The sequence below is a fragment of the Zalophus californianus genome, chromosome 5 (assembly GCF_009762305.2).
Source record: "Zalophus californianus isolate mZalCal1 chromosome 5, mZalCal1.pri.v2, whole genome shotgun sequence".
NCBI classification, from domain to species: domain Eukaryota; kingdom Metazoa; phylum Chordata; class Mammalia; order Carnivora; family Otariidae; genus Zalophus; species Zalophus californianus.
In genome coordinates this window covers 35,869,821-35,891,327 of record NC_045599.1, presented here as the reverse complement: position 1 = coordinate 35,891,327, position 21,507 = coordinate 35,869,821, and the positions used below count along the sequence as shown (strand labels likewise).

General features: G+C 38.5%; 1 protein-coding gene across 7 annotated transcripts in view; it reads left to right on the top strand.

Annotated features, from left to right (window-relative positions):
• The window catches only part of NR3C1 (nuclear receptor subfamily 3 group C member 1), a 125,220-nt gene that overhangs the window by 6,516 nt on the left and 97,197 nt on the right, over window positions 1-21,507 (top strand). The gene's annotated exons all lie outside the window — the stretch shown is intronic.

Below are 21,507 nucleotides of genomic sequence, written 5' to 3'. Positions count from 1 at the left end.
ATACTTTATAGAAGCAAAAGTGTGTGCTATATTCATACACTTGTGAAATGTTAGCTTGAGGAGGTCAGAGGGTTAACAATTAAAGATCTAACAATGAGCCTTTTCTTCACAGTGAACTATCTATGGCAGAATTTGAGTTTTGAGATTGCTAAAGCAATGCAGTGAGCAGTGAACCTGACTATAGCCTTAGATGTGGGACTTGCCCATAGGTTCCCGATTCTAAAGTACGTAGTTGTGTCTGCTGTTCAGTCTTGTTAGGAAAGGAATTGGTGGCAACATGGTACAAAACAGAATCTAATTTTGAAAAGTTCCTGCAAGTTCTCAAATAGATACATGATGACCAACATTGTGAAGCTTTGACTCTCAGCTGTCATTTGATTTCTCTTCTTTTTTCTCGGGCCTTTGTAAGTATACTGACATTTCCATTTGACCTCAGAAAGGTCTGTTAAAATGGAATTACCAGGAAAAGGTGCTAAATTTAGATGTATCTGTTGATAGGAGTTAAGTTCTCTACCATGGCCCCTGTCCCCAATTCAGATAAATACTGAGTTGTAGATCACATTTTAGGTGTGAAGGAGATACAAAAATGTGATTGTAGAGAAACAGGATTGATTAATTGGGTGTGGTGGTGGTGTTTGTTGTTGTTGTTTTGAAAGGCATAGTAGTAGACAGTGATTTATCTGTACATGAGCTTTTCAAGGGTTTTTGTTGCTGTTGTTAGTGGCATTCATTGTTCCCAATAATTAGTCAATGAAGATTTTATTTAAAACTCTCTTTAAGATACTTTTTCTTTTAAAGATAAATCCTAACACTGACGTGTTTCTTTTCTATCCTCTTTAAGGAGGAAGGTTTTTGGGTAGGGGAAAAAATTCAGACAGATTTAGGCTATGTTCTATTCTTTAAAGGGCTTGCTTGTTTCTTATCAATAGAAAAGACCTTGGTTCTTGTGTGTCTTCGTGTAAACTATCTAGTAATCTATTATTTAAATAATAATAATCTTTTATTTAGAACACTACTTCAATTTTTTTATTGTCATTCTGAATGGAAGGCTTAAAATGTTTTCAGTAAGGAGATTTGAGGTGTTTTTTTATCGTGTAAGTTGTTGTGTTTAAATGTTAAAAGGCATGCTGTGTTTTAAATTTTTCAATCTCAAAGTTTTGGCAATGGAGTTAATGATTCAGTGTGCTTGGTTGTCCTAAAGAATAAGTGCCGTTGATTTGACTGAGCTGTCTGTAGGAAACTATTACACTAATTTATAAAGCATGTAATTGTACAAAGAAACATAATACATCTTAGGAATCTCTTTGGGGATTATTAATGCATTTTGTTCTAATAATCACCATGGTACTGTTTTCATTTTTCTTACTGTAAAAAAAAAATAAAAGGCATAGATCAAGACTTAACCATTTTTCATCCATGGTGAACTTTGATTAAGCCTTTAAAATCTGGGATCTGGAGTGTAAGCTTTAGATGAACATAGATACCCTTACATCATTAAAGATAATTTTAATGCTTTTCATAAGAGTTTAGGGTGTATAAAGTGTCTTCACTTTTAATTTGAGCCTCATAACAACCTTATGGTGATAGGCAAAGCAGTGATGATGTGGCTCTTTCGAGATTATTTACTATCCAATGAAATGATTATTTTAATGCTGATGTGTGATTTGTAATTATAATCAGTAGTTTGTGTCCTAATGAAAAGGTGTAGTATCTTACACAGGATAATTTGCTAATGTTTGAAAATTTCATACCTTCTGCTGTTAAACTTAACGTGGGGGACTGTGATTACCCAGTACAAAGCTTCTTCCAAGTAAATAGAAACAATGTTTCTTTTCTAACCAGCATTGAATTAGTCTATTGTTTCCACACAACAGCCCTGATATAACTAAAATTGGTTGCTTTCTCTTCTCTATATGTTAACACGGTTCTTGTCAAACAATAGCTATGAGCAATGACCCAAGTGATCAACATGTTGAGACCACAACTGTAAATACTGACTTTCTGACTTGAGAATATTCTGTGCCACTAATAACTTCACTTGCATTCCTTTTTTAATTAAAAAAAAAAAACAAAATGTACTTTGGCTTTTTAAGCTGTCACCTAAAATTGCTTTTTCTCAAAAATGCTAAAAAACAAAACAAAACACTTTACACTCTCTTTTGCCAGGGAAGGCAACTCCTGCTGATTTGTCAACATAGGTTAACATCCAGTTCACATTGATTTGTAAAATTACGACTATCATGATTGAGTATAGTCAAATATTTTCTTTTTAAGGGTTAAGTTCATTGATACTAAAACAAGCGAAAACATAGTGATATTCACATACATTCTTAAAGTAAAACAAACTAGCCATACTAACTGAATATGCTTTTTAAATACTGAAATTCAGCAAATTTAGCATAAACTAGTAACATCGGTGAAAACACATTTTTGCACTTAAGCATTAATGGTGCAGCTGCTGAAAGGAGGCAGAGGAGTAAGTGGTTTTAGGTAGAATTAGAGCTTTTATTGGGATTATGTTGAAACTTAAGTGTTAAAAGGTTGACCATTTGGTGAAGGGTAAGATTGTTGAAGAGAAGGAATGATGCAAGATGAATTTGTAAACTCTGTCTTAGGGAGAGTTGAGGGCTTTGATTTATAAAGCTCTGAAAATTTATGTAGATTTTAAACATCTGTCAGTATTAATTGCATCCATGTCCAATTTTATTAATGTAATGAAATTGAAGACCTGTACAAACACAGGATAAGCGAAGCAAATTCTCCCCACCCCCCTTTTTTTTCCTATTAACACTGTGCTAAATGTTTTCTCCAAAAAGAGGCATAAGGAAGAGATTTTGTTTTGATTATGATTTACTCCCCTTTTTAAGGGATAGTTGGTTTACTTCCTACCTTTTGTTTTTTCTCTCCTTTCAGAGGTTCTGGCAGTGAGTATTTCATTGTCTTTTTTGGGTTTAATGTTAAAGGAGATTTGCTTTAGGTTATTTACATACTTTTACCTTTATGATAAGTATCTTTTTCATTTTTAACACTTGTACTTTATTAGGGCTGTCTTAGTAAAAGAAAAAAGATAAAACATACTGTGTGTATTCAGGTGTGTCAATTTAGTGTGGAATGACTCCGATATAGAAATATGGGATTAGCATGTGGTCAGATTTTATTGAAATTACTTCTTAAAATGTTTATTTGGTCATTCCATTATATTTGTATAATTGATAACATAATGTGTATTGTGATGCTCTTATGGTTTTGTCTCTTGGTGTTACAGATACTTTAGTTGGACCACTTTAAATATATCATTGAATGTTTATAAATTTTATGAAAGGCTCTGTAACATACCTCACATAAATGTAGGTTAAGTGCAAATTGTATTAATAATGAAATTCATATGTGGGTGGAGATCACTGTAGGGGCCTTTTGAGATTTTAGTGAAGGAGAGATTGGATCAAAAGGGTTTATTTTAGTATGAGTACCTAATGTGAAAGAGCATCTGTATTAATTGGTTGGTTATATAAGTCTTAATCCACTCTGGCCTGCAGGTGATTGAAATAGCCTAGTTGTTAGGAAATCTTAATTTACATTAGGTTTAAAATAAGTCTGGGGCATATTTCTTAAAACATATTTTTTCTTACTTTAAAAGATCACATCTAGTTTTAGTGAGCTGTGTTTATGTACGACTACTTATGTGAGCAAATTAAATAGGCATTGTAGTAATTGTATATGGTAGTATTTACAGGTATTTGCCATACTAACAGGCACCTGCTTCCATATTTCTGAGTCATGCAGAATACATGTTGGTGACTTTTGTTGCACAAGAGTTTTCAAGAAATATTGTTGAATTAAGCTGTAGCTGAAAAAAAAATCAATTCCTGATTATTGACCCTTCAGAAGGATTTAAAAGCCCATGCCCTTACTTCTGTAGTTTCAGAGAGCCAACTGCTCTCATTTTCTTCTGGTTTATTCTGCTTACGTTTTGTATTTCTCAAGTAAATAGAAATATTCCTACCATTTAGTATAAGTGCTGCCGAAGTGAACACATATTCCTACCATTTAAATAAAGAAAAGATCCCACTGAGTGTTCTTTTTCCTGTGAATTGCTATGCCGAACTGGATTAGAATGTGATTGTTAATGGAGATTTTTATCTTCATTTTGTTCATTAAAGTGTATATTTTAGAAAATATGCAATTTTAGAGCAGTTCAAAATTAGTTGTAGACAGTGATTTCAACCTCCAAAGACCTAATTTTAACAGGCTGTCGTCTTTATCTTACTGCCATTACGTATGTCCCTTAAATGCAGGATTTCCCGTGGAGTTTGTTAATTAAGTAAGGGGGCAGGGGGTGGGAGAAGGAGAAGCACGAGAAGTGTGGAATGGTGCAGGATAGGTTTAAAAATACCAAGAGTGCTTCCCAAAACCAGCAGTTTGGATCAATTGTCAAGAAATTCAGAGGACTAAAGAGAAATTTGGGGCTGTGTTTGTGTATGAGGGAGTGCACTAACCAGTATTACAATTTAGCTTCTTTCATTTGAGGTGGAAACCTAAAGCTAATTGGTGGCTGTATGGCCCTAACTGTATAGAGGGTTACGTTCTTGTCTTCTGCTGTGCTTCGTCACTACAAGAAGTATGGAATGGATGTTTTAATTCCTTTTACATTATTCCAGCTAAGATCAAGTTCATATTTGTCCCTTTTTACTTAATCTGCTCTTTAATCAATGAAAATCTGGTTACTGCAATGAAGTTGAAATAATGATGATCCACTTGATAGAACCACTTTAAATATTTACTATTACACTTTTATATACACTGTCATCTGACTGTGGAATGCAGCCTTTTTCTTTGGTAATGTATTTCCAGAGGCTGTGTATTTTGCTGCTGGAATATTGAGGAAATTAAATTCTTATTCAGTGGTAGATAGAATAAATTAGGGGGTTCTGCAATTGATTAAAACTATTTGTATTGCAGTATAGTCCTTAAAAGCCAATTATTTTGAATGGAAGCGTGTGATCCCCTAATTTTATTTCTGGGCCAATTTAAATATTAATCATTTATCTTGGTAGAGCTGTATGCTTAAACATGCTTTTTCAGTCATTCAAATATTAATTTTGAGTGCTTTAGAATACTTTTTGAGCCAGTTTCAAGATACTGTAAGATTGATAGTGTCTAATAATGCAGTAAATTTAGTGAAAGTACTTCTTATTTTAGAATTTTTTAAATTCTTGCTGTAAGGCACCCCATATATACATACATATATACATACATGTGTATAGATAAGGAGAGACAGGTTTAATGCTGTGAGGAGTTGCAGATGTTTAGCCCACCGTCTTAACGTGAATTTTTATTTTTGTAACATTTTGAGTGTTCATCTTGAGTATGCTGTATGACATATAGTGTGCTGCAATAAATGTTAACTTTTACTCCTTTTTATAATAAAAAGAGCCTTTCTTCTGGTTGTTTTCATAATTATCCATAATATTTAACAGTGGCTATTATGAAAGTGTGTTTGATAGCCAATTTTTTAAAGCTATTTTGAAATGACATCCAGTGTTTAGTTCCTGATTTATTATTTCATGCTGTTGGGGCAGCGCAGTGACTTGTGACCCTTAGGATCATCACATATTGAACATTAAAGCTCTACCAGTTTGTTATGGATAGACTTGTTGTTGTTATAATGTTTTATTTTGTAATTATTGAGGATAAAGGCTTCTTTAATTTTAAGATGATTTAAATTGCAATTTTGTTACTTTAAAAAAGAAACCCCTTCAAATTCCTTTCAATTTGATTTAGTTATTCCGTAATAGAAATAGGAAAGAACTAGACTCAAAATCAGAAGACTTGAGTTCTAAGGCTGAGCAGAGCCTGTCTTTGACCTCGAGTGATTAGATAACTGTGGAATCAAAGTACTTTCTTGACAATTATAGATGAATTATTTTCTTAACACATGTGTGTGTTTCTTTTTCTAAAATTCTACAGTCCTCTTAACCTATCACTAGTGAAGGAGGCAGTGGAATAGGGAATGGCACACAGGTTGGTTATTTGACTTTTTTGTTCATTATCAAGTACAAGACAAAAAACGAACTGGGATTTGGTATTTTCATAAGAATTAGTGTAATTGGTGGTACATAGAAAATGATAGGTAAACACTGTTACTGGTGGAGCTGGAGAAGTGGGGCTCTTGGGTTCTCCGAGCTTGTTTTATGTGCTAGGTACAATGACTTTAGATTAGAGCTTAAAGGCTCTTGAGAGCTCATCTGCTCCCCCATTCTCATGTTTCCAGATGAGGAAATGAGACCCATAGAAAATGTCTAGAGAAACACTGCAGAATTAGTCTGTGGTGTTGCCGCGTTGGACTAGCCTCATTCTCTGTCGTCTAAAGTTCCGTAGCAGGCTTCTCTTAACATCTGGTCTCTTGCTCTAGAGACTTGAAACGTAATACAGATTACCAGGTGTTTTATAAAAGTTGCTATGAAATCAACTAGTTTGGATTTAAAAAATGTACAGTATCCATATTCTTTCCTATGTATTTTTTTAATTAACCCTTTTCTCCCCCACTAATGTTGAGTGTGCATTAAGCGGCAGCACCATGCTAAGGGCTTTCTTTGTATGCATTCATCTCATTTAAACTTCTTAGCAACCCGTGAGGGTTCGTAACTGTGGTTTCTGCATCAGGTTATTGGTTCTGCCATTATCTCTGTGGTACAGGAGACAGCTGTTATTAGCTTAATTTTACAGGTGGGAAAACAAGACATTTCAAGAGAAAAGAATAGTCAGAAAAAACTTAACCCTGATCTGAAGGGGAATATTTAATACTGTGTTAGAAATTTCCTTAGGTCTTTGCGACTTTTTATTGGCCATCAGTGAATCTTGAAACAATATATGTAGGAGAAACGGGATGAAGCCTCTGCTGTCCTCCCTGTATGTTTGTATAGTCACTTCCAGCTTTCTGTGACAGTTTCAGCTTCTGTAAAACAGAGCGCCCAGCATTTTTGCCTGACAGGATTTGTGCATGGATGTTTACTTTGAAAATTAAAAAGTACTCTAAAAAAATTCAGGGTGGCATTTTTAAAGCTCTGCCAAGTCTCCTGAGCTCAAACCAGCATGACCCTCATTGGCTAAGTACATGAGGACATCTGTGCCCGTGTTAGGTATATCCTGTTCCTCGAGACTTTTCCTGGGTCTATGTGTGCGATCATTAACAGTCATGGATTCCAGTTCCATAAGGACTGTATTTAAAGCCTTCAAGCGCCAAGGTAATTGTATTTACATTAATTTTTTTATTCAGTTTTGTTTTTTTGTTAGCTTTTCAGTGCATTCTGTTTATTAGGGATGTCATCTAAATTTAATTGCACGTTGATAACGTCAGCGATGTTGTTAGGTTTTTATTAATAAATGCTAGAAGGTCCCCTTGTTTTATTGTCTGGTATTCTTAAAAAACGATTTGTGCAGAGATTCATTAAAGTTTCAGTAAGAAACTAGAATTTGTCTGAAAATGAGAATGAAGTTATTAGCTTTAATTTTTTTTCATGTTTATTATATTTAGCAAAGCTGTGTGAAAGGAGTTTCTGACTATATGGAATACCAAAATTTGTCCTAAGTGCATACATTGGGGAGGATTATGTAACTTACTTGACTACATTTAATAACTTCTTTCCTTATTGATCGAGTGATAAAACAAAACAAACAAACAAATTTGATGGATGAAACCAAAGTTATAAATCTTTTTTTTTAATATCACAAAGAACCAAGTACAGAAACCAGTTAAGTGGCAGTTTAAAATGGTAAACATGCCAATGTTAAATATAACTTAAGTTTGTAGGCAGCTTTTTTAAAAGGAAATACTAAAAAATTTAATTAGAACTTTATGTGAAATTTGTCATCTGGAATCCAACTGAGTTTATTAAGGACAAAGTGTGATCTATAAATATAGTTTATAGACTTATAATCAATCTATAAAATAGATTGATTTTTTTTTTTTTTAAACAGAAACCCTAAATGGATGTTGCATTTCTAAGCCTCCACCTTGGAAGGGTATACATATTATCCCTCTTTTGAAATTGCCTTCGGACCCACCTTGTAAGCCATAAAAGAAACTGGACTCATTACACTATAGGAACACCTGAATGTTCTTGCTTAATCAGAAAATGTATTTTTTCCTTAGCTTGATGGTTTACCTTTTACCTTTTTATGTGATTCCAAATAATTTCAGTATTTCCAGAAATTTAGAAATTTAATCCTCTCACACATTATAACACTTGTTTTCATTGAGGTTATTTAAAAGAAACCATGTAGGTGTTTCTATAGATGTTTAAAACTGTTAAATTTCCCTGGAATAAATGCCTAGGTTCCCAAGGTGACCAGTCTGAAATGGATGGTGCTCAGTGGTTAAGGTGTGATTTGTTCTCTATGAGCTATCCAGGAGCTTTATGTTAACAGCTGATGTATTTTCTTTTCTTGACATAGTATAGAAAAAAGAGATAGTATTCCCCGCTAAGCCTGATTTTTTTCATGTTTATGTTCAAATAAGGTGCCTGTCTTTCCTTTGGACTTGAAGGAAATATGACCATAAGTTATAAAAAGTAAAGGTAAATTCCTACATGTAATTCCTCATCTCCCAAAGAGTTTAAGTTCCCATTTCAATCCTCAGTGCATCAAGGAATTAACCTACTTGACAATCAATGTGGCAGGAACTCAAAGTACACTCAAATTACTGACACCCATAAAATAGTTTAACAGAGAGTTAAAGCTACAATATAAAATTCACATGTTAATTCACACATTTTCTTTTATTCCTTATAACCTGAAAAGAAATGTGCTGCTCATGGTTGAAAGTACTTTAAAAAAAATTAAGCAAATTTTGGTTGTCACTATTTTCTAAATTTAGTCATGTTTATTATTTACAAAATGCTAAGATTGAAATAGATCCCAGCCTTGGAATTCATAAAGATACATGCAGTGGCATGCATAATGGGATATACCTTTTGTAACCATTCTCTTACATTCTGTTTTCCTATTAGGTAGAAAATGTTTCTCATTGCTAAGCACTTACAATGATCTGGTGTTGGTGCAGTCTACAGGTGCTAGATTTTAAATATAATATAAGAAGAAATATCCTTAAAGGGAAGGTAAGACAAATAGGTGAAACAGTCTCTAACTCAGCATATTAAGGACTGGTGGCCCTTTAATTCATAATGTCATTTAGCAGAATTGCAGTGCTTTGGAGTCACCACAGACATATTTGAAAGAGAAAACCATAAACGAAGCCGGAGGGAAAAGCTAGAACTCAGAAATCTGTGGAAAAGGAAAATTCTACATTCCAACTCCAGCATCCGGTTAAATTTGATATTTCTGTGCCTAAGTGTTTCTGTATGAGCACTGGGAAATACATATAAGCAGCCTAGCTACGCCGTGTTAATAGGAGGAAGAGCTACAAAGGCATGTTCTGGGAAAGGAATTCTTGAGACGGCTGGAGTGGGAGGTTAACTTACGCGGATCTCTGAGATCCTTCCAACTACTCCAGCAGCAGCAGTTTGTGGAGCTAGGCATTGGGCATACAGAGGCGAAGAAGATAAACATCCCCAACGTCACGCAGCAGTCTGGTGATGTTCTATCCCCAGATCTTTGTATCTCTTCCGCTCTCCCTCCCCCTACCCTTGTGCAATTGGCTTTCTGAAATGTGTACTTGAAGGAGGTTAAACTTCTCCCCAGGAAGGCATGACTGAGACTTCAAAGGGGAAAATGTGTGGATGAATGGGAAACCGGAGTTGAGTCTGCTATTTGGAAAAAATAAAAGGAGGAGGGGAGGGTGGGTGATAACAGGGAGTCTGAGACAGAAGAATGAAAAGATGGAACGGATGAGCTCATCAGATGAGGACTCTGTAGTTAGGAATGAACCAGCAGGAGATTTCCATCACTTACGGAGGAACCTGATACATACACACCGTCATTACATACATTATGTGATACAAGACAGGGAGAAGACATGATTTTCACCCTAATGCAGAGCCTGAGGTTATGCACCCCTGGTGTTAGACACCTTTTTTTATTGTCACTTCAGAATATCTCCTTATGCTCTAGAAGCCTAGTCCTCTTTCTGGGACTCCTGTGCTTGAGCCCAAACTTGAAGAATTTTTGTCTGGATTCTTCTTTCCTCGGATACCCACATTAATTCTCTCATTTATCACATTTATTCTCTCACTTTATATAGGTCTCCACTTAAAGACCAACTCCATAAGAGAGACCTTCTCAGACTGCTGTATGTGAAATAGCATGTTTCACACACACTGTTCCCTTGCCTTCCATGTTAGACTGATTGTGTGCACCTTACCTGTTCACCTGCGAGACTGTCAGCTCCATGGGGCAGTGATCCTGTCTGCCACGATGTTGTACTTCTGTACCCCAGCAAGTAGAAGAGTGTCTGCCTAGCACATTGTAAGACTTCTGCAAATCCATGTTGAAGATAAGAAGAAACAAAATTGACATACATACCAAAAGATATATGGGATGGATCACACTTCTGTCTTTGTGGAGAAATGGAAATGTTAGCAGACCGTGAGCCTCACTAAGAGGAATTAGCACAGTTTGTCTCCTCCAGATTTTTGGTTTCAAGATGCACAAGTGCTTCTGTATCCATAGAAGACATAAAGCAAATGTGTTTTTAATTGTCATTCTTTAAATTTGCTTTATGACTTAGAAATGGACCACTTTTCATAGTTTCTTAAAACAACTCTGGTACATTTGCCATTGAACAAATTGGGGTAACCAAAGCTTGTAAATAAAGTTTGAGGTTCAGCTTTCTTTTATTTATCTTGTTCAAGACAGTAACCTTTCATAACAGAAGCTGTCATCATTATGTTTTTCAGCTGTTTAAGATTTGGGTTGATTCTAGCAGATATCTAATATATGCATTTGTGTTGACTTACCTAGAAAATCAGGCAAGAATTTGATGTGCCCATTTTTCATGTGTGTGTATAATTAGTACTCCGAGAGGTAGCTTATTTTTCCCTGAATTCTAAATTACCTTTCTCTTAGTTACATTTTAGATTTGCCTTCTTCTACGTATAGTTCTGACTTATTGCACCTATGGTATATAGCAGCAATTCAAAAGGTTAGTAAGATGAGTTATCTCTTCTAAGAGTTGTAGGAGAGTTAAGCCTAATTTGGTCAAGACAGTTACCGAAAAAAGAAAATGCAAGGTAAGTAGGTGTTAGCTACTAAAGCAAGAAAATCAGATGAGGTCATTTAAGAATGAACTGCTTTAGTGTTTAGGAAAAAAAGAGGGGAGGACCAAGGACAGGGCTCTGGAAAGCATCCAGAGACAGCAGCCACAAAAGATATACTGAATGTATAGCTGGAGAATTGGGAGGCAGCGGGTTTAAATCGGGGCGGAGAGAGAGAGTGGTTCGGGCTGTCCAGTCTGCTGGGGTGGAAGAGACTGGGCAGAGTATCCTTAAAAGAGGAAATCATTGTTGAAGCCAGTCCTTCAAGTATGGAAACATTCTCAGAACTCAAAGTCAAGAGAAATCAGTGAAACCCTAAATGGAACAACATAACTAGTGATTAGTTTATAATTTTTTTAAAGAAGAAACCCTAAATTTGAGAGCTTAGTCAGTTTCTGAAATTTAGATTAAAATATTCCAGTGAATAATAAGAAACACACTTCTGAGACCGCAGAGACCCTGAGGCTGGGCTAGGAGTAAGAGACAAAGGCTGGAAACCAGGAGGAAATTAAGTTTCTGTTCCCTAAGAAGTCAGCACACAAGGGAAAAAAATTTGGCCATCCCTTAATTTGAACTCTTAGCACCTCAGTAGTCTCTTGTTTTCCTCATTTCCCCCTCTCCTTTTTCAATTCATTCTGCACTGTACTGACAGATTAATCTTCCTATGATACTGCTTTCAATATTATTCCCCTGATCAAGAACTGTCTGTGGTTCTGTTCCTCATGGGCTAGTGGTTCTCCATGTTCTTTCCCCTACGACCCATAAGCCAACCATGGCACATGGCACGGAGCCCCATGAATACTCCAGAACCCTTGGAGGATTTGGTTTTTGCACAGTTTCGTACAACTCTGTGCTCTTCTATCTTAATCCAGGAAAGATCTGCGTGTAAGTGAATTTATAGGGATAAGTCTGTGAACCGGTTCTTTTTAAATTGTTTTTATTTATTATTGTTTTTCCAAATGCCTTTTCAAAGTTGGCAAAAAAAAAAAAAAAAAAAAAACACTGGCAGAATTCTCTTCAGTAAGATTATACCAAGAAAACATTAATCAATAAATTTATTCACATCGCCCTCTCTTTCCCTCTTTCTTCCTCCCATTCCTGCCTGTCTCCCCCCTTATCCTGCCCCTGTCTGTGTCACTGTGTCAGCATAAACACTTATAGAAGGCCTTCTGGGTTGTTTGCTTGTAAATAAGAATAGGACTATTGTACACCAGTTTCTCTGCAACTTGATTTTCTCACCTACAGTACATCCTGAACATCCTTCCAGATCAACACATGTGCATCCCATTCTTTTTAATAGTTGTAGAGTACTCCATTCCGGTTGTTGAAAGAGTTTTGCCATGACAAACAAGGTTCCAATAAACATCCTTTTCTATGAATACTTAACATGTAGCAACTTGGTTTCTAAGGATAGATTACTCCCAAAGTCGGGCTGCTGAGGCAGTGGTATGTATATTTACATCTTTAATGTGTACTTCCAAATTACTTTTCACAGGGATTACAGCAAACCAGTCTAATCTGGCAGTGTTTATATTTTTTCTTTACAATGAAAATACAAAAATGATTACTACTAGCATTTTGGCCACAAATCCCAAAATTGATCATAGCATCCCAGTGTGCCGTATGCTGGAACTGAGGATTGTTGCGCTCTGAAATCAAGCTCCTTCTCTCTGCTTTTAACACTGTGGAGCCTTCTAGACCACTTTAATGCCCATTTACTTTCTACACTTTTCCTTTATGTAGCCCTGCATATCCCTCTCGCTCTGGATATCCTTCCTGATGGTAGCCTGGGCAGCTGCCTAGCATCCAGTTCTTTATACCCAACTCCATGATTAGCACATAGTAGGTACCCAATAAGTAGCTGTTGAATTAATACTGGTTTCTAAATGTATTTCTCCCTTGCCTCTTCCTTATATATTTCTGATTTTTCTCTTCTACGAGATCCGTTCTTAAGGACGAGGACTGTTTTCACTACAGCACCTAGCACTTAAGATACTCAATTCAGGCTGGCTGTTTGAACAAAGAATCATCTAGAAGAGGGAGCAAATAGCATGGCCTGGCTTTTAAGCGTATATTTTACCCATTTTAGGGCAGTTTGGAACCAAGAATCCAGTAACAACAATAAGAACAGCACTTGTGTTAAGCTGTTAGAATATGTGAGGCACAATTCAAGTTACAAAGGATGGAGCGGGAAGTGAGGCCAAGTAGTCTCTGTCCTTGTGGAGCTTATGGTCTTGGATGTTACATTTAGAAGATTTGTAGGAAGCATGAAAGCAGTGGCAACCAATTTCAGGCTTTTTCCAACAGAGGCTGTGGAGTATTTATCCATTCATTCAATGCCTGCCCTGCCAGGCACTTCACAGAAAGCCCAGGGGCAGTCAGACCTTTGCCGAGAGATGGCTAACGGACCAGGGTGACGGCTCGTGGATAGTAGACTTGTTTGCCAAACCAGCTTCACCATTTCTTTTGCTGAGGATAGAAGCATAGGAGTAGATAGAGTGGCAAGGAGAAGGTGCCAATCCCCATCCCTATCCAAAACACACACCACAAGGTGTTCCTGTTGCTGTCACAGAATCCTAGAATTCCAGCTGGAGCCAGTCTTGATATCCAGTCCATTATCCATTATTTTTCACATGAGGAAACTAAGGCCTAGTACAATCAGTACAGTATTGTGGGTCAGAATGAGGACTCTGGTCACATTCTCTGGGTATGAACCTTGAGCAAGTTCATAACCCTGTGAACCCTCCTTTCCCGCACCTTTAAAACGAGCACAGTGAGGTAATGCATACAGACGCTTAGCACAGTGTCTGGTACTTCGCAAGCACTCACAAAATGTCACCGTTACTTTTGGTGGGGTGGCTGAGATGAGACCACTCCTTAATGCCACAGGTTCATGCTTGACAACGCTGTCCCTCGTGCCATACCACCCTATTCTTAAGCTCTTTTTCATAAATTGATAGTTGGTAAACTGGCTTCATTATGATCTTAACTCTGAGACTAAGGAATTACAGTTATGTCCTGGAGACTTGAACCTCTGGGACTTTTAACTTTTTTTTTTTTTTTTTTTTTTTTGCTGTAAGTTAGAAGAGGAACTGAAAAATGCATATGTGATGGATGTTTTGTTGAAATGAGTGCTGAGTGCTTCCTGTCTGGCTTTCTCCCACCCCTGCCTACCCCCCATCCTTGCCAGTACTCCTTTAGAATTGCTCTTCTACTACGTGAACCTCTTAGGAACTTGATTAAGGTAAACTAGAATCACTATCTGAGGAAGAGCAGTCTTCTCATTTCTTGACAAATTCTTGGGGTATAATAAGTAAGTTCATCGCTTATTTGATCTCTTTATATATCTTTGGCTTTTTCTTAAAGAAAATATTAACTCTCTGAGAGTCCTAATACAATGCAGTTTCTACCTCTTCAAAGAAGGACTTAAAAATTAGCTTTTTGTGATTCAGTATGAATTATATCCCCCAGTGAAAAGGACTTCACTTTCTGGATGTCGATTTTCACATACACACTTGTTTGTGTCCATATCTAAAGTTATTACCTCTACCGAAGCACCATACATGTTCTTGAATTGATCAAGTCACAGTTTCAACCTTATTTTGCAAATTAAATCACATTATGAAGGACTCATTGAACACCTCATATTTTTATATCAACGAGAGTTTCCACATTGAGGCCTGTCTTTTAGAAATAATTTCTCTGTTCAAAAAGGATTTGTTTGTGAATTGTGTCAGGTATTTGCTCTGTAACAAACCACCCCGAAATTCGGGATCTTTAAATAAGAACCATTTATTATTCCTCTTGAGTCTACAGGTCAGCCGGGCAGTTCTCCTGAACTGGCCGGGCTCAATGATGTCAGCGAGGCCCAGGGTGTCTGTGGCAGCTGGCTGGTTGACCGTGGCAGTGAAGGCTGACAGCCACGTCTCATTATTCAGCAGGCTCTCCAGAGCATGCTCACAGTGTAGCAGCAGCAAGGATCCAGAAAAACCAGCAGAGAAGCAGGCCAAGCTTCTTAAGACCCAGGTTTGGAACGACTCTGACTTCCACCACGTTGTATTGGTCAAGCCAAGTCGCAAGACCAGCCTGTATTCAGGAGATGGAGGAGCTTTGGAGTTAAAGTGCCCAGGCTTGACTATTGGGAGAAGTGGGGGAGTCGGGGGTTTTTGCCATCTGTTGCAGTAGTTATAGGAATTGGGTGCATTTGAAAGTTCTGATGTTTCAGATGGTGATACTCTAACTGCTTATGAAACTTTCCCAGGATGGAAAAGCAGAGTCATTGTGACCAAAAGGATAAAAGCGTGGAATTTAGAGACTAACTAGGGTTCAAGTTCCAGCTTTAGCACTTACTTCTGAAATCCTGCACAAGCCACCTAACCTCCCTGCTGGGCACTCAGTAATGGTTGATGCACCTGAACTTCAGATTCTTCATGTGTAATTTATGTAAAAGAAAGGGCTAGGTATCTGCTAAGTACTTAAATAATTGCTTTTATTCCTGCACAATAAAATTGCTTTTATTCTGTTTCCCACACTCCAGTCAGGGTGCAAGACTCAGTCACTTCCTTGGAATAAAAACAAAGGGAAAGTATGTAAGGAAAGAGGACTAATTGACTAATTGTGGCCTTATAATAAAGTGACTACTCACTGGGGTATTTTCCTATAAGAAAAGAATGGCTGAGGCCCATAGTTAAGATAAAAAGCCATGGTTGGGGGCTCCTGGGTGGCTCAGATGGTTAAGCGTCTGCCTTCAGCTCAGGTCATGATCTCAGGGTCCTGGGATCGAGCCCTGCATCGGGCTCCCTGCTTCTCCCTCTCCCTCTACTGTTCCCCCCCCTGCTTGTGCTCTCTCGCTCTCTCTGTCAAATAAATAAATAAAATCTAAAAAACAAACAAAAAAACCCATGGGTGTGGTAGGATTCACTGTGGTTCATGGGATGAGAGTTGTAACATAAGATAGAATCCAAATCTAGATTTTATTTTTTTTTAAGAATTCTGGTCCCTCTTAGACATACCAGGTGCCTTAACACTAGATTGGGGATTTGTCACACCTAGAAATCACTTCATTTTCTCCATCTTACTAGTAGGAAATGGAAAAGGTCACATACAGAACTCATACAAAGAGCCAGATTATTTCAGAATCCAGATAATCAGAAATGTTAACTGGGGTTTTTGTTGCGTCTCTCAGGAGAGGTCCCAGAACTGAAGACAGACTGTACCACCTCTGGCATTAGCTAATCACGTGCATACAAGCAAGTCAGTTGCTATTTGCACCAGAGCTACCTTTCATGTTTCTAATTACGCTTTACTCAAAGGTTGGGTATACTTTTTTGATTCATGATAGATAAAATATTTTAGTGTGGACAGTAAAAGTCCTTGGCTTAGAAGCCCTTGGTTGGTTGGTTGGTTGGTTGGTTGGTTGTTTTTAAGACTAAGCTACTGGTCTGTATGGATTTCAGTCTTTGCTGCTTCTTTTGATCAACATTTCCCTATTTCATTCCTTACACAGACCACTTTGAACCGTAAACGGAGGTGAACTTCATTTTCTGCAAACATATTTGAGAGGCAGGGATATTTTCCCAAAAATGTTCAGTGGTGATTTCATGTTTGTACATGTTTGCAAGAACCAACAGAAATAGACTGTGCTGAGGAAGGAACTTTAGTTGAGAGGGACAGTTTATTGGAGAGAAGGAAAATTTGACGGGCAAGTGAAGTTCAGCACTCAGAAGTAGGGTTCATAAAGAGATGGCAGGAGAAGAGTGTTTCTGCCCAGTATCACCTGCTGCTTCGGTGGGTCAGTGAATGTATTACTGAGGACCTCCCACCTGTTCAGTGTGGCACTCTGTGGCTCTGGGAAGGAAGAAGAACTCCTAAGTTCTTCCTGATCTCAGAGGAGCTTGCATCTGGCTGGGAAGACATGGTGCGAGCTTTGTAAAGTAATTAAACAATTATCTGTAACAGGTGCTGAGGCGTGCGGAGGAGGTCAGAGAATGGCCAAGCAAGTGTGGCAGAAGGGACAGAGTCACACATCCTCAGGTGGCTCTTCCTCATGCAGAGCCACATTTCCTGTGGGCCGAGTCTTGTCCCGGACACACAGCTGCTCCCTAGATACAGCCGTAAAGCTGGCCTGAGGCAAGTGGCAAAATCCACCCTCCTGAGTCATGGCCTTTGGGGGAGGCACCCCTTTCCTTTCCCTCCAGGACGAGGGATACCTCCCCCCAACCTGCTTTGTTTTAGTGGCTTCTTAAAAAGAAGCAAATGAATTTTAGCTGCATCAGTGAGAAGTAACAGTTTAATACTGAGGGCTGTTTTTGTTTTAACGTGTGACACAGCTTTAAGGAAGGAGTGAAATCCTAATGGTGGAATCCCAGACCTATTCCTTTTCTTAGTAAAAAGCCAGTGAGATAGTTTGCGGCAGAAGAGCCTTCCCGGTGTACCTGAGTCCCATATACATGAAGCCGGTCCCTCCTGTCTTTCCCGTGGGGCAGGCTGTGCCTTGTTGCTCTTCTTTCTCCCCTGGTCATTCTTCATCTCCAGTCTCCCCTGCACCACTTCTAAACCCTGCTGTCCTCAAGTCCGAGAGCGTGAATCCTTCAAGACTGGTGTTAAGAACTGGTAGGACCAAGCTCTTGCTGGGACGCTAGAAGAAAACGACTGATTTCTGTACAGTGCCTCTCAGGTAGATACGCCCAGGAATCTGAATGTTTTCAGATGCTCCACAAAACTGGGGAGATGGCCCACGTTTGGAGCCCCTGGTCTAAGGACACCAGAGATGCCAATAAACTCTCTTGGCAAGGAGGTGATCGTGGGCTTCGGACCCTCGCTGACATGACGGGAAACCCGCCGCAGTCCGAGAGTCCGCATCCCCAGTTCCATAAGAGTAAAGCCAACGGCGGCGGGGCCCGTGGGCTCTGGCTCCTCGTGCCCACTGTGTCTGGCCCGACTTTCCTCCTGAGATGTCACGGCCTGTGGGGGAACACGGGCGCAGCTACTGAGGCAGCTGTAGATGGCCGAGGGGCGATGGAGAGGATCCTGTGCTAGGAGGAAGGGGGCTCCCCCCCGGGCCCTAGCTCTGCAAGGCCCTCCGTGTCCGTCTGGCTGTGAGGACTTGCCTGAGGCTCCTGGCCACTCACCCACAGTCCGCTGCTCTACCCCTCCTCCCTTTCGTAACATTTCACTTTATTTTCTCCCACGGCCCTTGCGTGTCAAACACGAGAACCTTTTCAGCTTCCTGTGATTATCCACGTTTACTCTGGCTTTGTTTTTTCCCCACACCTTTCAGATGGATAATGATTTTTCCTGTTTTGCCTTAGAAAAATTCTAAATGGCACAGACCTCATTTCAGGGAGCCTCCCACGAAAGCCAAGTAACAGCGAGGGTTTATGAAAATAGAGTAGAGCACTGTGCCTACTTTAAAAGGGAAGAAATAGCAAAATGTTGCAAAATACCAAACTGTGCCCTGTGTTTCACATTCTCCCAAATACTCATCCAGAGACGATTAAGAAATTAACAGGATTATTTTGAAATAAGGACTTTTTTCTTAGTTTCTCAAAGCACTTTACACTTGCTTTCATTAATCAATCCGCACAGAGTGCAAACTGATACGGTAGTCTGTTCTCAGAGACGTAGATTCTTGTCAGAAATTGGTAAATGGCCATATGTTGTTAGGATGGGTGCTAACTTTTGATAATTTTTTCTAGTCTCCAGAAGTTGACAATCTACTTGTAAATAAAAGTGCTTGATTTTTAATTTTTTAAAATGTTTAAAAATATTGGTGCACCTGGGTGGCTCAGTTGGTTAAGCAGCTGCCTTCGGCTCAGGTCATGATTCCAGGGTCCTGGGATCGAGCCCCGCGTCAGGCTCCCTGCTCAGCGGGGAGCCTGCCTCTCCCTCTCCCTCTGCCTACCCTCACCACCCGTGCTCACACACTCTCTCTCTCTCTCTCAATTAAATAAAATAAAATCTTTAAAAAAATTGAGTAATGTTATTTGTAAAATATGTATGTGTATGTTCGTGTGTTTGTATATAAACTAAGTCTGTATCCTGTTTCCCTGTCAAATCTATCTCATTCTTTTAATAGCTCAGTGGACATGCTGTAGTATGTCTAATTAGACCTCCATTGAAGGGAATTTAGAATAACATTTTTTTTTTGCTATTACAAACAATGTTGTAGTGTACATGTGTGTAGGTATGTACACACGTATATTTATCCTCTTTGAGGTATTTCTTTAGGTTGAAGTCTTAAAAAGGTAAAGTTTGAAATTGCCTTAAGTAACGTCAGAAGCATTAAATAGCTTTCTTATGTTTTTCTTTTAAAATAATGTGTCATCCATATGACTGGCTTTCACTAGTTTGTTTTGCCTAAAATTCCTGAAGTCTTCAATGTAAGCATAGGTGGTATGACTAGGCTTTCTTACCTGAAAGCCTGAGGGCCTGGGAGGGATTTTGGAGAATGTGTGCAAATATAGCTGCTGACGTGAGGATGGCGGCCTGCAGTCGGGCAAGGCGGTGTGTTGAATCTAGCGACTACCTGCATGCCAGCATCTCAGGGCTGAGATGTGTGGTTCTCCTCACTTCATGCCAACCGTCCCCAATTACTAGATAGCACTTCTGAAAATGGGTAGACTATGAAGGCCCAAGGGGCTTCGGAGAAGAAGCATAATGTAGATACTCAGTAAAACGTGACTTGAGAATTCCAGGCCCTAAATTCAGCTCCATTCTCTTTCCTCGTGATTGACCTTAAGTGTTTCATCTTTTGGGTTTCACTTCTCCGCAGAAGAGTCCACAAGCTCATATGAGGCTCAGGCCAATTATTAACAATTTAGAATACGGGAAGTTAAACAACATAAATACTGAATAGGGAATATCCTATAAAGGCAGTAGCATGTTTTACATGTGAATAGAGTGGCAGAATGAGACTGTTGTAGGAGCTGGAAGGACAGAGAAACTAAATTTATGAACTCTCTTGAAAACAGATTTTCTTGTTTTACCATAGGCACCATATGTTTTGTGAATTATTTCATACCAAAGAAAATATCTATAATTTACATGTATGATTTACAGAATTATAATAGAGCAAGTAGTTCTCTGTACTCAGCCCCTAATGTAAGGAAGAGATTGTTACCATTACGTTAGCTATCGGCCCCATCTCCTCCCTCCCCACCTGTGGGAACTGTAATATTAAATTTTGTGCTTATCTTTCCTTTGTCTAGTTTTATGATTTTACCACCTATTTATATATCCATAAATAACACATCACTTTGTTTTAGATGTTTTGTAGCTTCATGTAATAGTTCGTGTTAAATGCAGTCTTTTACAACCTGTTTTTTTCCCTTTTTTAACTCGACGTTGTAAGATTCATCCATGGAAGCTGAAGTTTATTAATGCAGATACGTGTTAATGCCTCTGAATGAATACAGAGGTACACACATTTATCTCTTCTGGTAATGGACACTTGGGTTGTTCCTGGGTTTTTTGGCTATTTTGAACAGTGCTGCTCTGAAAATGTCTCTTGGTACCTATACTGTAAGAGTGTTCTAGGGAATTTTATCTACGTGGAATAACTGGGTCATAAGGTATATGCATCTACAATTTCTAGGTAATGCAAAATTGTTTCCAGGCAGTGTTCTGAGTGTTCTTTTTGCCCCACATCCTCACCAACAGGTGGTAGTGCCACTTTTAACTTTTGTGCCAGTGTGGTGGCTGTGAAGTGTTTACATTTCGGTTTTTCATAGTACCCTCTAAGTAGATTAAAAAAAAATAATTAAAAATCAAAGCAGTTTTTTTGTTTTGTTTTAATGCAGAATTTGAGATTAGGACTTGGAATAAACATTGGTTACAAAAGTGCCTAAAAGAAAAAACTTTCTTGGTATCCTGGAGCTGCTCTGCCTCATCGAATAAAACTGGTGTGTTAAATTCTGCGTGTGTGGTTTAAAAGTCAGACCAGTGATTGTGCTTGCTTGTTGAACAGAATGGCAGGAAGCTGCTTCTGAATGATTGTACGATGGCTACTTGTGGGCCAGTTTCAGTCTCCCCAACTTGTGTATGCCAATAGTTGTGCCAAAGTTTAAAGACTCATGTCAGATAAGCACGATGCTGACCAGCTGTGATTGAACGTAAGGAACTTGTGCAAGAAGTTTTGAGATTTACTACTAAGTGCTAAGTGAAGGCTGAGGAAGAGAGGTGGGGAAAGTGTTGGAGACGATCAGTTCACTTTAGGGGTAGGGAAACAATTATTTGGGAAAAGACCAAAAAATGGGGTTGGTATTCCATCTTAGTAACAGTGGCACAGGTAATAGCT